The sequence below is a fragment of the Heterodontus francisci genome, chromosome 7, assembly GCF_036365525.1.
Source record: "Heterodontus francisci isolate sHetFra1 chromosome 7, sHetFra1.hap1, whole genome shotgun sequence".
In the NCBI taxonomy this organism is placed as follows: Eukaryota; Metazoa; Chordata; class Chondrichthyes; order Heterodontiformes; family Heterodontidae; genus Heterodontus; species Heterodontus francisci.
The window spans coordinates 72,411,209-72,427,879 of NC_090377.1; the positions used below are offsets into that span (position 1 = coordinate 72,411,209).

At 43.5% G+C, this 16,671-nt stretch overlaps 1 long non-coding RNA gene across 1 annotated transcript in view; it reads right to left on the bottom strand.

Moving 5' to 3' along the window:
• Nucleotides 1-317: 317 nt before the first annotated feature.
• LOC137372057 (uncharacterized) overlaps nucleotides 318-16,671 on the bottom strand; it is an 89,922-nt gene continuing 73,568 nt past the window's right edge. Inside the window, exons 3-4 of the long non-coding RNA XR_010975349.1 lie at nucleotides 3,731-3,776; nucleotides 318-495 (exon numbers count right to left, since the gene is read on the bottom strand). This is a non-coding gene — a long non-coding RNA (uncharacterized lncRNA). The remainder of the gene's footprint in view (nucleotides 496-3,730; nucleotides 3,777-16,671) is intronic.

Sequence of the window (16,671 nt, forward strand, 5' to 3'; positions counted from 1 at the left end):
TGTCAAGTGTCTCACATCCTGTAATTTGTGTTAGCATATTGAAACCTCATATTTGAGGTCTATGCCCCTTACGTCTACCATTCCACAAATCCTGACTGCTTGTGACTGCAGGATCTGTATATCATCCTGCAGAGAAAGACAATGAACAATCCCAGAGAACACCAGGCCAATAATCTGTCATTTAACAGCACATAAAGAGGAAGAAATTGAAATAATTGCTTTCAACACGGGCTTGGCAATTAAGGATGGAGTTAGGAGTCTCTTGGTTCAAATTTAATTTCCGTGGTGCCGCTGGAGGTGGCGCTCCATAAGCCTTGTGCCGTCCTGGAAATGCAGCTGTGCCATCAGCAGCTTTTGGTGCAGCCTGCACAGCACGCCCTCTTGAGAAAGATGCCCGCGAGGCGCATCCTCTTGAATCATAGAGCTCAGGAGGTGCAGGCGTCCTTGTCCTCTGCCAGTTCTGCTCTGTTCCCATCTATTGTGTGCCACCTTGTCCTGCAAGAGAAACGGCAGAATATCAGTGATTGTGTTGCACTGTGTTCAGGTGATGAGCTTGCTACAGCTGATTATCTGGAGTTATGTGGATGCAGCATGAGCTGGGCATGAAGTTGGCATCATTAGAACGTGCAAGAGTGAGATGGAACATCTGCATTTTAGGCATGAAACCTGAATGCCAGAGACTACTGATAGGTGAATGATGTGGGTCATTGAGCAGCATGAGAGGTTGGTGGAGTGGTGGGTAGAGGGTGGCATGTTCATAAATATTCATTGACCTTGACCACACACGTGAGGTCTTTAGACATCTTGCGGCACTGCAGCCAGGTCCTCAGGTCCAGACACCGGAAATTGACATCCCTGGCCATCTGCTCCCAATCCCATTTGAGGGTGGTCTTTGAAGTCCTCCTGACAACCACCCCCCCTCCCCACTGTCCTGCATTGCAATGGTATCTCTCCTCCTCTTTGTCTCCACCATGAAGGTCTCCAGCGCTGCATCCATGACACTGGAGCCCTCTCTCTGTAATTCAGTGTAGCTTCCCTTTAAGAGGGACAGGCTTTCATTAAGAACAGAAGGCTGGGCAGGGTATGGGCAGGATGTGAATTGTGACTCCCGTGCCCAAAAAATGGCACAGCCCAATTTCTAGCCCTCTGTCTTTAATCTCCAACGAGAAAGAATACTTACACTGATCTATAGAAATGGGCTGTAGATGCATAACAAAGAATTATTTCAAAAGCAAAATACTGCGGATGCTGAAAACCTGAAATAAAAACAAAAGTACTCAGCAGGTCTGGCAACATCAGTCGAGATGAAACAGAGTTAACGTTTCAGGTCAATGACATCTCTTCAGAACTAGAATAAGAATTATGTCCACTGGAGCCGTTAAGTAATTATGGCAGGTGTAATTTCAAAGGTTGTTTTCTGAGTGCTTTAAAAGAATTTTTGTGGGGTTTTCTCACTGAACTTAAATGAATTACTGTCAGATTTATATGCAACCACTAAATTCTCTACAAAGTTAACTTGTGGGATATCATTTTCATAATCTACCTTGAAAACACAGCTGTTAAGGAAACCATTGGTGTTCCCAATATATTTATATTATAAATTTGTATTTTAAGTATAGTATAGGATAAGAGTGAACATGTGAAGATATAACTGTATCATATATTTATTTCAAGATTTTAAATCAAGGAGTTTGTTTCCTTTTTCGTCTTCTTTCCTTTGGAAGAGATCCTCATCTGTACACTGCCCTGTTCCTTGACAAGCCAGGGAACTCACCAAATGAGAAATTGTCAGTACTGACCATTGTGTCAACATGCTGCAATTTATAATGAAAGAAACACACTGCATTATACTACTGGATTATCTGGATATAGTCATATAATATTTTGATTGCTCATCTGGATTCCTGCCATGCAATTAAACCCTTCACTGTCTTTAGGAGTCCAAATGAATTTAGAGAAATGTACACTGACCTGTAGGATTCCTGCTTGCCCAGCTAAAAATAGCAAAAACTATACACTTTACCAGAGCTGCTTCGCACTCTTGTCCAGCTATGATCACTGTATCTGTTCAGCAATTGGTTTATCTTGAGCCAATGGAAAGAATTCTATCCCCTAGCAGTAGGTCTACCTCTCCAGGTTCTAGGAGTGAACCATTATCAACAGTGCCCTGAAGTGTTGTAGTCCTGTCTAGTTTAGGTATCGGGTTATTTATTCTGTCACTGATGATTTACTGACTTGGTTTCAAATGTCTATTGCCAGACATTATCATTTTGGAGCCAACTTTACCCCAAAGAAATCCCAAGGAGGATAGTCACTGGGCAGGTAACAAATAAGTTCCTTTCTATTATTAAGACTTCCCATAGAAGAGGCACCCAACCAACTCCATTTGGGAGATTGATTGTTCCCAAAATAATTTAGCTAATACACCAATGTCTAACAAAATTTTGTATTTTCATAAGATAAATAATCAGTAGCTATGACTTTGAAAAGACCATTAAGGTGATACACTTATGTTTACTACTACTTTTAGTTCTTGGATGTCAGAACTACTTTTTTTTGTTGAATGTAAAATGTTGCAAGGTCAGACCTGAGGTTTATTCATGTAGTTTTTTAAAAATGTGCTTTCACAAACAATTTTTAATGGATAGTTATATAACATATCTTTGTACTCATGGTGTAAAATAACAGCTCTATAAACAAAAATAAAAACTAGCTGTGGAGAAACATTGTCTAGTCTTGTATTTCAACTGCTGAATAGTTTGGTTTTTTTCATGCAGAGAACAAATTAAATAGAAGTGGTCCAAAGGATGAAACATTAACAAAAAAACTTTTTTGTCCTTCGACTCCCTGTACAGTCCACTACTCTAAAATTGGCTGAAGAAGAATAATAAAGTGCTATTCATCTGCAGGTGCATTACTTCCACTTAGAAATGGGATGATGTTTGAAAGGAAAGGAATTAGTAGCATGTTGTATTAGCCTTTTGTACTACATTTTGTTCTAGGCCTCTTAATTTCCCTGTTTTGAATGCCAAGCAGCCAGGGTCTTGGTTTAGAACTAATGACCATCATGCATGTAAATGCTGTGAAAGAGCTGTTTAGCAAGTTAATAAAAAGTGTTCTTATGTCAGCCCTTGTGGAAATGGATACAATACAAACATTACAGCTGAACTCAGTGCAAATTCTGCTGAGTAAAACTGGGGGGAGGGGGGGGGGCATTGTTCAGAATCTATGAATAATAGACAAGTTTATTTCATTGAATATGCTGTCAAGCATACAGGAGACTAGTGTGGCTGTGCAGGGTTTTGTTAACTAAAATCAATTCATTAAATTTTATTGCCCAGTGAGAAGCAGATATACTTTATTGTGAAAACTTCATCAAATATTCATGGTTAAAGATAAGTAGTTAATGTATTCAATTAAATGTGTGCTTTGGGATCTTAGTCTAAAGCGCTGCTTGACTAATTCATTGATGCTTTCAGAATACCATCTGCAGATTAAAATAATTTGTCAATTGTGAACACAATTATACTGCAATATTTAATGTTTATTTTGTACAATTTTTTTGTCAAACAATGTTGAAGGTAAAGTAAGGAGGCCTATTCAGTCAAAACTTTGCACACAGATGATTTTTGTGGCACTGCTGGATCAGAAAGACATTTTAAACCTGTTTGGAACCTTCATTCATACATATAACCTGTAGAATAATGAAGCAGGTGAGAACGTTACTTACCATATTGATACAGTAAATGGCTTTCACTTGTTGAAAATAGAGTGCACTAGGAAGAAGGGAGAGGTAAAAAGAAATAAAATCCTTTATCATCCTTGTATATTTATGATAGCTTTTGTTAAATATATCACAATTTATAATTGTGTATTTTGTCACATTGTGTAATTATGCACCACACATATAAGGTTACTGGTCCCAACTGCACAGTTATTAGGATGTTACATTAATTTGCTTAATTTGAGCACACGCATACATTTGTCCAAAGCATTTTCATTGTTTCTTTTAACATACTCAGGTCTAATTTTATTACTGAGTCTCAGTTGATTTTACACAGTATTTTCCCTAGGCTAGCATGACGCATCCAGGCTTTAGACAGTACCATGAGAGGCCTCAGAACTCCTTGGTTTGGTTCATTCAATTTGTTACTTTCATTGATGATGAAAGATAGCACCACTTTCTTGTGTAAGTACAGTCCTTAAGTAATTGTGTACCTTATTGCTGCAACAAAGCATCTGTTTTAATTGTGGCAACAATTGGCTGTACCAATTACTGGAGCCAGTTTAATGATATTTTTCCCAGGAACTGCTACATTGTTTGTTAGGCAGAATTTGCTTTCTTTATGTACTGGAAGACTTTCAAGATAAAGCTGTATTGAGTGCTGTTGTCTTTTGAAGCACAGAACGTAGGCTTAAACAGTAAAATGAGCTCCACTGGTGCTTTCTTTTACTTGCCACCCATTCATCCCAACAATGAGCAAGTGCACTGAAGTGATTTAAAGAGGCCTGATTTCTTTAAGTTGCTGCACACCAATTAACTGTAACGTACATTCAGAACATAGCAGGTGTACGCATTTGGTCTGTATGGAGTAGCTTGCTGATACCAAAAATTCAGTTACAAAATGAAAATGGACACAGCATGTAGCTATGACTGTAATTGACCTGCTTGCTTGTGTTTTATCTACAGATTTGAGGTGTATGAGAAGGCTGGATCATTGCTCTTTGCAATGGTTGGGCTACATAACTGTGTATAATTACTATCTATACCCAGACAAGGCCACGTGGAAGGCAATGGGTAGTAAAAGCATATATTCCTCTTTATAAAAGTAGAAACTAGAGGATAAAATAATATGTGTCCTGTGCTATATTTATTGCAGAAAAAGTATGGAAGATTTTACTGCCTTTTTGGCAGATAGCAGACAGGTAGTTAACTATACAAGCAAGATTAAAAGTATACTATTACCTTTATTTATGCAGCATTCTATACACAGCTCCATAACACAAAACAATTTAAGATTGAAGTTATACTACAGATTAGAGTTTTTAGCTTGTCTCTAAAATATTTTAGTGTTGAAAAACACAAAACAAGTGTCAAAAGGACAAAACAATTTGTGATTAAATGGGTTAACTTCAGAACAAGAGTACGTCCTTGCAATTTCCCATGTGCATTTTAATCTTGACCACTTTCGGGGGTAAGATATAACGAAGTTAGACACCTACCTATTGGATAGCATTGTATAAGTCACCCTGGGCTGCTCTTATGCAGCTTAGCAGTTCCATATCTGTCTTTTAAGAAGAGGCATAGACTGGAATCTTATAAATGCCGCGGCGGGACCAGAAGTTGTCGTAACACCCACTCCCGCCACAAATCCTGTTTCCCATGCAGTTTTGTATTTAAATTAGCCATGCAGCAACGAGTACAGGGAACACGTGGGATCATGTGGCGGGGGCGTCCTTTCATCAGTGGAACCTGCCGTCACTGCCCCAAGCACCATGATCGCCACAGATATAAAACATTCTGTGCAAGGAGCAGCAGCCTTTCTTTCATGGAAGTATCTTCAGACTAACTTAAATTGAAGCTTTTACTTAAATCAAAATGTTTCTTTCTCCCTGCCTTTTATGAAAGTCACCACCAACCTCGTATCCTTTACTTTCCCAACAGCCAAAGTGAATGACATAGCAGCGAGCAGGCAGCGTCCCGCCCCACGGTTCAGTGATGCCTCCCTGCAGGTTTTCCTCCAGGACGTCAGGGAAAGATGGGAGGTCCTCTTCCCTGCAGATGGAGTCCAAAGATCCTTCTGCCTCACTGAGGTAGCCTGGATGGAGGTAGCGGAGGAGGTCTTGAACCGTGGGGTATCTCAAAGAACATGGGTGCAGTACCACAAGTGAATTAATGACTTGCTCAGATCAGCGAGGGTAAGTGGTCCTGGCGAAGCTGCTCCATTGATTCCTTCCATGGCTCTGTGTCTTTAAGGCAGAGGATACACGAGGAATGCAGTCGAATACATGAGCAGCCTTGGTGCCATTGACTAAATGATGAAGATTGGCATTGTTTATGTAATTGGATGAGTCATGCGAAAGCCAATGCAAAATGAGTGATGTTGATGCATGTATGTAATGGCCGTGATACATCATTTTCCGTGCCATTAAATTTGCACTGTCTGTTGCAGGAGAAACGAAGCTACAACCAGCGTGAATGTGCTAGGACGGGAGGAGGGGTCCCTGACCTCAGGCTGCTAACCAGGGCTGAGGAGGAGGTCTCAGAGATCACGAGAGAGGAGGGAGGTAGGGTGAGCAGAGATGGTGAGGCAGGATCCACAACGTGTAAGGATGAAGTGTCATCTCTACTCTTGCAGCCATATGTGGAAACTGAAGGAACTTATGAACTCATGTGCAACACATGCTTAAAGTGCCTCTGTTTGTGTCTCCACTGCAGGTGCCCGCACACGAGTAGCAAAATGCTGCATCACTCAAGAATCCACCTCTGGGAGGAAGAAGAAGCCAATGCTCCAGAGAGTGCACCGCCACCTGCCTTTTCTTCCACCTCTGCCGGTGCAGATAATCCACATGGTGTGTGGGGGGGTTTAAGATTAGAATCTGGGTCAGAAGCTGGTGTGCACGACACAGACATGTCCCAGCAGCTGAGGGAGCACGTGCCAGCCGGGTCCCCTGACAATCGGAGGACTGCTGAGGACCAGGCCCCTGCTCAGCCCCACACTCATGATGATCCTGTTTGTTGCTACGAGAAGTCTGCTGGATGTGCAGCGAAGCCATGTAGAAAATATGTCAGAGATGCCTGGGGTCATGCAGCAGGGAGACAGGCAAGTGCCATTGTGCACACAGATGGAGGAGGAGTGCGTGTCAGCTGCTCTCAGGGCACCCCCAGGGTAAGTGGCATCTCGTCCTCCACCCCGACATTGATCCCCTTACCACCAGCAGGTGAGCACATGGGGAATACTCAAGCACCATGGCTGCAAACTCCCAGTAACATGGAGCCATCAAGGCCCCGTTCCTCCAGAGGACGCCCGCCACGGTCATCCACAGCAACGGGGCAGACTGCCTCCAGCTCAGCTGCTATTGTCGGGAAAACACCTAGACGTAGTGGCAGGAAAAGAAAATTGAAACACATTTGAGCATGAAGTTCGCACGGTTGATTTAGAAATGTTAATGAATGGAAAGATGTATTAAAACATTTTTATTTCTTGCAAAATTTGATCCACTCTCAGTAATGTTTTGCTTGTTTTCAGATGGATACACAGAGGTTTTTTCGAGGCCTATGGCAGGAACGCAATGATGCGTGCAAAGCCTCTCAGGAAATGTCCAGTGTCTATATCTCATTGGAATTTTAGCCTTCAGTCTTCAATGATGGCTGTTTTCCTATTGATGATTAATAGCGTTTTTCAATACTGTTATGCCTTACTTTTGTTTTCTACGGTCATAACTAAACGCTGCTTAGTAATGTGTAGTCGCATTCATCGTAGCCCATGGATGATTTCAAATGCCAATCAAATGAAAGTGCAGCCTCGCTTCATTAAGATTGCAGAGATGAAAAAGATCTCATGCAAAACGGAATTTGTGTGGGAATTGTTGTTTCTCCTACCAACGTTCCTTGATGATGTGGCTTATAGTTGGCTGAAAAGTGCATAAATTAGGTTCTCCCTGATGTCCCTTGCATGTCTCCCCATGGCCCTCATATTGATGACAGTATCATTGTCATTGTTGTTCTCCTCCTCACCCTCTTCGTAGTCATTCTCATCTGAGGAGGACTGGTGTTTCTCCTGTTCCTCTGCCTGCAGAATGTTGCCGTGTTTAATTGCAGGTTGTGCAAGGCACAGCAGACACAGGGATAGGCACGACATGTTGCACCATGGACATTTGACAAAATTATTGACTCAGCCACGGAAATGGGGGCGATTAATTTGTATATAAAGTATATAGCCAATCTAATGCCATCAAAACACAGTCCAATTTAAAACACATTTCTCCCTACAAATAAAGTAGCTAAACATACAAAAGTCAATGGAGAGCAGCACAACTGTATTAGCTAGCTAGCTAGCAAGCCAAATAGTATGCAATGCCAATGCGAGTTACTTTTGTAATTACTTTTGCTGTTAGGTTATTTTAAAACACAGGGTTAAAGCAGGGGTGGCCAACATTTTCGCATGGGGGGGGGGCACATTACAATTTATGTCTTAACATAGGGGAAGTGAGACAATTTCGGAAAGACAAAGGCATAAAAAATTTATCTTACTATCAAGAAAGGGAATAGGGATAACCCTGGGAATTAGAGACCAATCAGTCTTGCGTCGGTAGTGGGCAAATTATTGGAGAGGATTCTGAGAGACAGGATTTATGATTATTTGGAAAAGCATGGTTTGATTAGACATAGTCAGCATGGCTTTGTGAGGGGCAGGTCATGCCTCACAAGCCTTATTGAATTCTTTGAAGATGTGACAAAACACATTGATGAAGGAAGAGCAGTGGATGTGGTGTATATGGATTTTAGCAAGGCGTTTGATAAGGTTCCCCATGGTAGGCTCATTCAGAAAGTGAGGAGGCATGGGATACAGGGGAAGTTGGCTGTCTGGATGCAAAATTGGCTGGCCCATAGAAGACAGAGGGTGGTAGTAGATGGAAAGTATTCAGCATGGAGCTCGGTGACCAGTGGTGTTCCGCAGGGATCTGTTCTGGGACCTCTGCTCTTTGTGATTTTTATAAATGACTTGGATGAGGAAGTGGAAGGCTGGGTTAGCAAGTTTGCCGATGACACGAAGGTTGCTGGAGTTGTGGATAGTGTGGAAGGCTGTTGTAGGTTGCAACGGGACATTGACAGGATGCAGAGCTGGGCTGAGAAGTGGCAGATGGAGTTCAACCTGGAAAAGTGTGAAGTCATTCATTTTGGAAGGTCGAATTTGAATGCAGAATACAGACTTAAAGACAGGATTCTTGGTAGTGTGGAGGAACAGAGGGATCTTGGGGTCCATGTTCATAGATCACTCAAAGTTGCCACCCAAGTTGATAGGGTTGTTAAGAAGGCGTATGGTGTGTTGGCTTTCATTAACAGGGGGATTGAGTTTAAGAGCCGCGAGGTTATGCTGCAGCTCTATAAGGCCCTGGTTCAACCACACTTGGAATATTGTGTTCAGTTCTGGTCCCCTCATTATAGGAAGGATGTGGAAACTTTAGAGAGGGTGCAGAGGAGATTTACCAGGATGCTGCCTGGACTGGAGGGCATGTCTTACGAAGAAAGACTGAGGGAGCTAGGGCTTTTCTCATTGGAGCGAAGAAGGATGAGAGGTGACTTGATAGAGGGGTACAAGATGATGAGAGGCATAGATAGAGTGGATAGCCAGAGACTTTTTCCCAGGGTGGAAAGGGCTATCACCAGGGGGCATAATTTTAAGGTGATTGGAGGAATGTTTCGGGGAGATATCAGAGGCAGGTTCTTTACACAGAGAGTGGTGGGTGCGTGGAATGCGCTGCCAGCGGTGGTAGTAGAAGCAGATACATTAGGGACATTTAAGCGACTCTTGGATAGGTACATGGATGATGGCAGAATGAAGGGTAGGTAGTTAGTTTGATCTTAGAGTAGGTTAAAGGTTCGGCAAAACATCGTGGGCCGAAGGGCCTGTACTGTGCTGTTCTATGTTCTATTAATCAAAACAGCAACAAAGCTGCATTTTTGTGAAGAAGCTTTAAATGAGAAGATTAATTTATTGACTTACTTTCTAGGGTCAATGTTGAACACTGATTTAGTGAGATACCTGGCATTATTTGCTTGCACAAGTAGTCATTGTTTGCCTGCACACTTCTTGTAGCGATGCAGAGTATTCTGGATAGATGTCCATCTGTCAGGAGTAATCTTGATCACTCTCTCTTCCACTTCTCTCTCTAAGTTTATCGGTCTCTCTGTGTCCCTCTATCTGTGCTATTCTCCCCCCCCCCCCATTTCTCTCTCTCTCCCTGCCTCTCTCTCTCTCTCTCTTACTCACTCCCCCCCTCTCTCTGTCCTCACTCTCTCTCCCTGCCCCCTCTCTCTCTGTCACCCACCCCCGCCCCCGCAACAGTTGCAGAGAATGAGAACTCTCCGCTAAGCAGCTCTGTGGTTCGTCCCATTTTTTAAAAAATCGCAGCCGTCAGTTTCAGAGCTGACAGGTGTTCAGAACAGAGATAGCGTTTCCGAACCTTGGACACGTTCGTGGTTTTCGGCGGGCTTTTAAAAAAAAATCAGAACCTGCTGGAAGCACTGTCCCTGCTCTAAACACCTGTCAGCTGTGAAACGGATGGCTGCGATTTTTTTAAAGTTGGACTTGTCTGGAAATAAGAAGCCGATGAGAAATTTCTCATCCCTGAAATTACCAGTCACAGGCCCCAAAATGTTTACCATGGACACCGGTGTCTTTGAACGGACACGTTGCCAACCCCTGAGCAGACAACGATTATTCATGACACCCTCCGTGGTGCATACTGTAGAGCCCCTCCAGATCGGTCATGGCAACAGAATTGCATTTTCAGCATGTCGATGGTGTGTTCAATGATGGCTCTGGTGGATGGATGAGCGACATTGCAACTCTCTTCAACAGCACTTTGGGGATGACGTACTGGTGTCATCAACCATGTGCAAAGGAGGGAACCCTTGTCATCCAGGATCCATCCACCCACTTCGGCTGGTTCCTCAAAAAATGCTGGCAGCTGGGAGTTCCTCAAAATGTAGGAATCATTTCAGCTCCCTGGGAAACATGTGCAAATACGCATGATTCTTCTCTTGTGGTCACAAACCTGTTGCATGTTTAAAGAGTGGAAGCCTTTGCCATTAACCAAGACAGCAGGCTGGTCCCAGGGAGATCTAATGGCCACATGAGTACAGTTGATCACCCCTTGCACTCTAGGGAACCCAGCGATGGCACTGAAGGCCGCAAACCTTCCTGCCTGCTGTCCTTGTCTACAGGTAAGTAGATGAAATCATTGGCTCATCGACAAAGGACATTGGTCACCTCTTTGATGCACCTGTGGGTCGCAGACTGCCAGATGTCACATATGTCACCCGTGGATCCCTGGAAGGAGCCGCTGGAAAAAAAATTGAGTGCAGTAGTCACCTTGAGGACACCTGGCATGGGATTCCCAACGAAGCCAAGCAGCTGCAGGTCATGCTGCAGGATTCTACTAATTTCTGTGACCATTTCACGTGATATCCTTAGACATCCCTGGCATTGCCTCTCTGACATTTGAAGCTAATTTGTCCTTGTCCTGAGGATGCGATGATGTGCCACTGCCCGTCTTCGCTAAGGCCGTTCCTTGATGTTATCAGTCGGAGCATCCACAACTTCCCGTTCTGCCTGTTGCTGGCGCTCAGGCATCATGAGTTGAAGGAAAAGAGCCCTCCTTAAACTCTCTCGTTGTTCTTCCCGTGGTATTAGACAAAGTGGGTGCATGAGACCCAAGTTGCTGTGGCTTTTCTGAACAATAAATAAACAGAGCGTGGAGATTCAGCCATCTGTGGCTAGTGAGTTGAAACATCGAGACAATGAATAGCTCCCTTATATCTGCCCTCAAATTGCAGCCAAGTAGAAGACACACCTACTGTCGTTTGCCTCCACCCACTCTCCTTGCAATCCTTGAGTGTTCACATTGGTTTCCATTATCATTGAAGATGGTACACGTGGAATTCAGGGCAATTCTCCCCACCTTCCAACCTCCTCCTGCAACCTTCCAGCTTGAACCCATCACCCTTGACCCACCCAATGTTACCGTTATCCATCCCTCCGTTACCATTGAGCCTTCCCGCATTACCAAGCACAGAATTATCATCAATGTATTCATGTCATCCCTCCTCCCCCCGTTCCTACTCTCGTTACCATTGACATGCCAACTCTTACCCTTCAACATCATCACATCGAACTGACCATTGTTGCCAAGTCCCGTTCCCTCCATGTGAAGTTGTCAATTTCCCACCCATTAGTCTTGACCTTCCCCCCTACAGAATCCATTTGCCCCCATTAACTGTGACCATTCCCTCTGCTAGCCAGTACCCTCAATTTTCCCTAAGGTCCCTGATGTTGACAGCACTCATCCCTCCCTATAGGTCCTTGCCAAATATCTTCATACAGTTGTGATCTAATCCACCCAGCACACCTGCAGCCAACAACATGCATCTTCACCATCAAAATCAACCATTCAAGAACCTGGATGCCCCAAACCACACTGTCCTATTCCTCAAAGCACCCGATCATCCCCACCCTTCCCTCCCTGACTACCCTGCCCTGCTCCTCCAGGTAGCCCCCACCCATGCTGTCGCCGCCATCCCCTGAAATGGTTTGCCCTTGCTGGTGCCGAGCCTACAGGCAAACATCCATTCCAAAGGTGGCATGGAGGTAAACATCTATTGCAAATCCGACTGCTGCATGCCATGTTGAAATATTCGTGAGCTGGGTTGCGCGGGAATATTGCTCGCTGTTCAGTTAATCTGGCAGGTAGGATGAAATCGTAACTATGCGTAGGGTAATGAGTATTGATTATTTATGTTATTTAAATTAATGCAAAGCTGCAGTACGCCACTGCACTGGGGGATCCCTGGAACGGCGCAAACCTGCCGACAACTTAATTCCTCTAAAATATGTCACCATTGGCATCTGAAAAAACAGCTCCCACCTAATTTTATCAACCTGCATTCCACCAATACAACGTGGCAGATGCATAAAATTCCCCCGATAGCACAAGCCACGTTAGGCAGGATAGCATAAGGCTTCAGAACAACTACAAATTAAATGTGGGATGAGTGAAAGATGTGCTATACGGTGCGTTCAGATCATTTGCCAGTTGTCTCCGTTTGTTCCCCCTCTTCCCCTATCCCCCATATTTCTGCACTTGCTCCTCCTCTCTCTACTTCCCTTGCCACCTCTTCCCTTTTACCCCTCCCCTTTCTTCCTTCCTCCCTCCCTCTCTCACTCCTCCTCCCCTTCCTAACCTCTCTTCCCTCTCGCTTCTCACTTTCTCTTCCCCTCCCTCTTTCCTTGTCTCTTCCTGCCGCTCTCTTTCTATTTCCCTTCTTTCTCCTTCCTACCCTCTGCTTCGGCCCTTCTCTCCATGGTCCTTCTTTCTCCTTACCATCCCTCCAAGCCTCTCTTTCTTCTTCTCCCTTTCTCTACTCTCTCCTCTCTCCCCATTTTCATTTCTTTCTCTTCCTCAGTCCTCCCCTTATCCCTTTCTTCCCTTCACCCTTCCTTCCACTCATTCTTCCTTGCTGCTTCCTCTCTTTTCCCTCTCTTCCTCTCCACATCCCTCTTTATTCCTGTCCCCAACCCTTCCTGCTCTTGTTGTAAAAGAACCTTTAGGGATGAGTGACCATAATATGATAAAATGTTACATTATGTTTGAAAGTGAGGTAGTTCAATCAGAAGCCAGGGTGTTAAATTTGAACAAAGGAAATTACGAAGGTATGAGGGGCAAATTGGCTGACGTGGATTGGGAAAATACATTAAAAGGTATGACAGTACATAGGCAATGGATAGTCTTTAAAGAAATATTACCTAGTGTACAGCAACTATACATTCCTTCAAGGCACAAAAACCCAAAAGTAAAGGCAGTCAACCGTGGATAACAAAGGCAGTTAAGGATTGTATCAGATTAAAAGAAAAGGCCTAAAAAGTTGCCAGAAATAGTAGTAAACCTGAGGATTGGGAGGATTTTAGAATACAGCAAAGGAGGACAAAGAAACTGATTTTAAAAAAGAATAGAACATGAATGTAAGCTGCCAAAAAATATAAAAAAGGACTGTAAAAGCTTGTACAGGTATGTAAAAAGGAAACGTTTGGCTAAGACAAATGTGGGTCAATTACAGGCAGAGTCAGCAGAATTTATAATGGGGAATAGAGAAATGGCAGAGAAGCTAAATGATTGCTTTGTGTCTGTCTTCACTGAAGATGATACAAGAAATCTTCCAGAATTAGAGATCCAAGGGATTAGAGGGAATGAGGAGTTGAAGGAAATTGGTATTAGTAAGAAGGTTGTATTGGAGAAATTAATGGGACTGAAGGTTGATAAGTCTCCAGGACCTGATATTCTACATCCTAGAGTGTTGAAAGAGGTAGCTATGGAGATAGTGGATGCATTGGAGATCAACTTCCAAAATTCTGTAGATTCTGGAACAGTTCCTGCAGATTGGAAGGTAGCAAATGTCACCCACTATTTAAGAAGGGAGGGAGAGAGAAAACAGGGAATTACAGATCTGTTAGCCTTACATCAGTCATTGGGAAAATACTAGAATCCATTCGAAAGGAAGTGATAAATGGACACTTGGATAATAATGATCTGATTGGGCATAGTCAACATGGATTTATGAATGGGAAATCATGTTTGATGAACCTGTTGGAGTTTTTTGAGGATGTTACTAACAGAATTAATAAAGGGGAGTTGGTGGATGTGGTATACTTGGATTTTCAGAAGGCTTTTGATAAAGTCTCCCACAGGAGGTTGGGCATGGATTAAGGAATGGTTAACAGGCAGAAAGCAGAGAGTAGGAATAAATGGGTCATTCTTGCGTTGGCAGGTTGTGACTAGTGGGGTACTGCAGGGATCAGTGCTTGAGCCCCAGCTGTTCACAACATACATCAATGATTTGGATGTGGGGACCATATGTAGTATTTCCCAGTTTGCGGATGACCCAAAACTAGGTGAGAATGTGTGTTGTGAGGAAAGTGGCTTCAAGGGGATTTGGACAGAATGAGTGGGCAAGAAAGTGGCAGATGGAATATAATGTGGAAAAATGTGAGGTTATCCACTTTGGTAGGAGGAATAGATGTGCAGAGTATTTCTTAAATGGTAAGAGATTAGAAAGTGTGGATGTACAAAGGGACCTGGGTGTCCTTGTCAATACTGAAAGCTGACATGCAGGTGCAGCAAGCGATTAGGAAGGCTAATTGTATGGTTAGCCTTTATTGCAAGAGGATTTGAGTACGGGAGTAGTGAAGTCTTGTTTCAATTGTATAGAACCTTGGTTAGACTGCACTAGAGTACTGTGTGCAGTTTTGGTCCCCTTACCTTTGGAAGGATATTATTTAAATAGAGGGAGTGCAATGAAGGTTCACCAGACTTGTTCCCAGGATGGCGGGACTGTCCTATGAAGAGAGATTGAGGAAACTGGGCCTGTATTTTCTAGAGTTTCAAAGAACAAGAGGTGATCTCATTGAAACCTACAAGATACATAAAGGGATAGACAGGGTAGATGCAGCTAAGATGTTTTCCGGGTTGGGGAGTCTCGAACCAGGGGACACAATTTAAAAATAAGGGGGAAGCCACTTAGGACAGAGATGAGGAGAAATTTCTTTACTCAGAGGGTTGTGAATCTTTGGAATTCTCTACCCCAGAGGGCGGTGGAAGCTCAGTCTTTGAATATGTTTAAAGCAGAGATTGACAGATTTCTAAATACCAATGACATAAGGGGATATGAGGATAGTGTGGGAAAAAGGCATTGAAGTGGATGATCAGCCATGATTGTATTGAATGGCGGGGCAGGCTCGATGGGCTGAATGGCCTACTCCTGCTCCTATGTCCACCTCTCCTCTCTCTCCTATCCAATCTTCTTCCTTTACCACTTTCTGCCACTGCTCTCTTTCCCCTTTGCCTTTCTTTCTTGCCTCTTCCTCATTCCACCAGTCACCCCCTCTCCTCTCTGCTTTCCCACTCTCCTTTCCCCTATTCCCTGTCCATCTTTTTTTTTTAGTCTCCAGTCATTTAAGTTGTCCAAAAAACATACATGTGTCAAATTTCAAGTGTTTTCTTCTGGTGGACAAGACTCTTCCCCTCAAGTGTTTTCTTAATCTCTCAGAATACGTGCTTTAATACTTGCTCCTGTTTGTTTGTATCCTAACAGCACAATTGTAAGCTATATTTCTGCTGTCTTCTCCTCTCTCTGTCCTTCACTTCTCTCTCTCCTGTTCTCTTTTTTCACATTGTAACATTGTGGATTCTGTGTCAGTGGGCCACCTGAGCAGGTAGCACTGAATTACACTCTTTGCTGTAGCCAGGGCTAAAGGAAGAAGGTTAGAGCAAGACAGTGCAGTGGGAGATTTACCTGAATGGTTCCAGGGATGGAGGATTTTAGTTACAAGGTTGGAAGAGCTGGGTCTGTTCTCCTTAGAACAAGAGAGATTGAGGGGAGATCTAATGGAAGTGTACAAGATCATGACAGGCTTAGATAAGTTAGACAAGGAAAAACTGTTCCCATTAACAAATGGTACAAGGAGTAGGGGACACAGATTGAAGGTTTTGGGCAAAACATGTAGTGGAATATGAGGAAACACTTTTTTACGCAGCGGGTGGTAATGATCTGGGTGGTGGAAGCAGAGATAATCAATGACTTCAAAAGGAAGTTGGATGGCCGCCCGAGAGAAATAGACTTGCAGGGCTACGGGGATCGAGCCAGGGAGTGGGACAGACTGCATAGCTCTGTGGTGAGCCAACATGGAATCAATGGGCCGAATGGCCTCCTTCTGCGCCGTAAATGACTGAGTCTAAGACAGTGAATTTGTGAATGACAGGGACCTGGTAAAGAGGAAAGAAGTGTGTCTGAATTGAGGGAAATAGAGTGAGTGGAGTGCCCGTGTGAAGGGAGGGTTTATTGTATAAGTAGATTTTCATGGTGATGTATGATTGATCTCAATACATGACAGT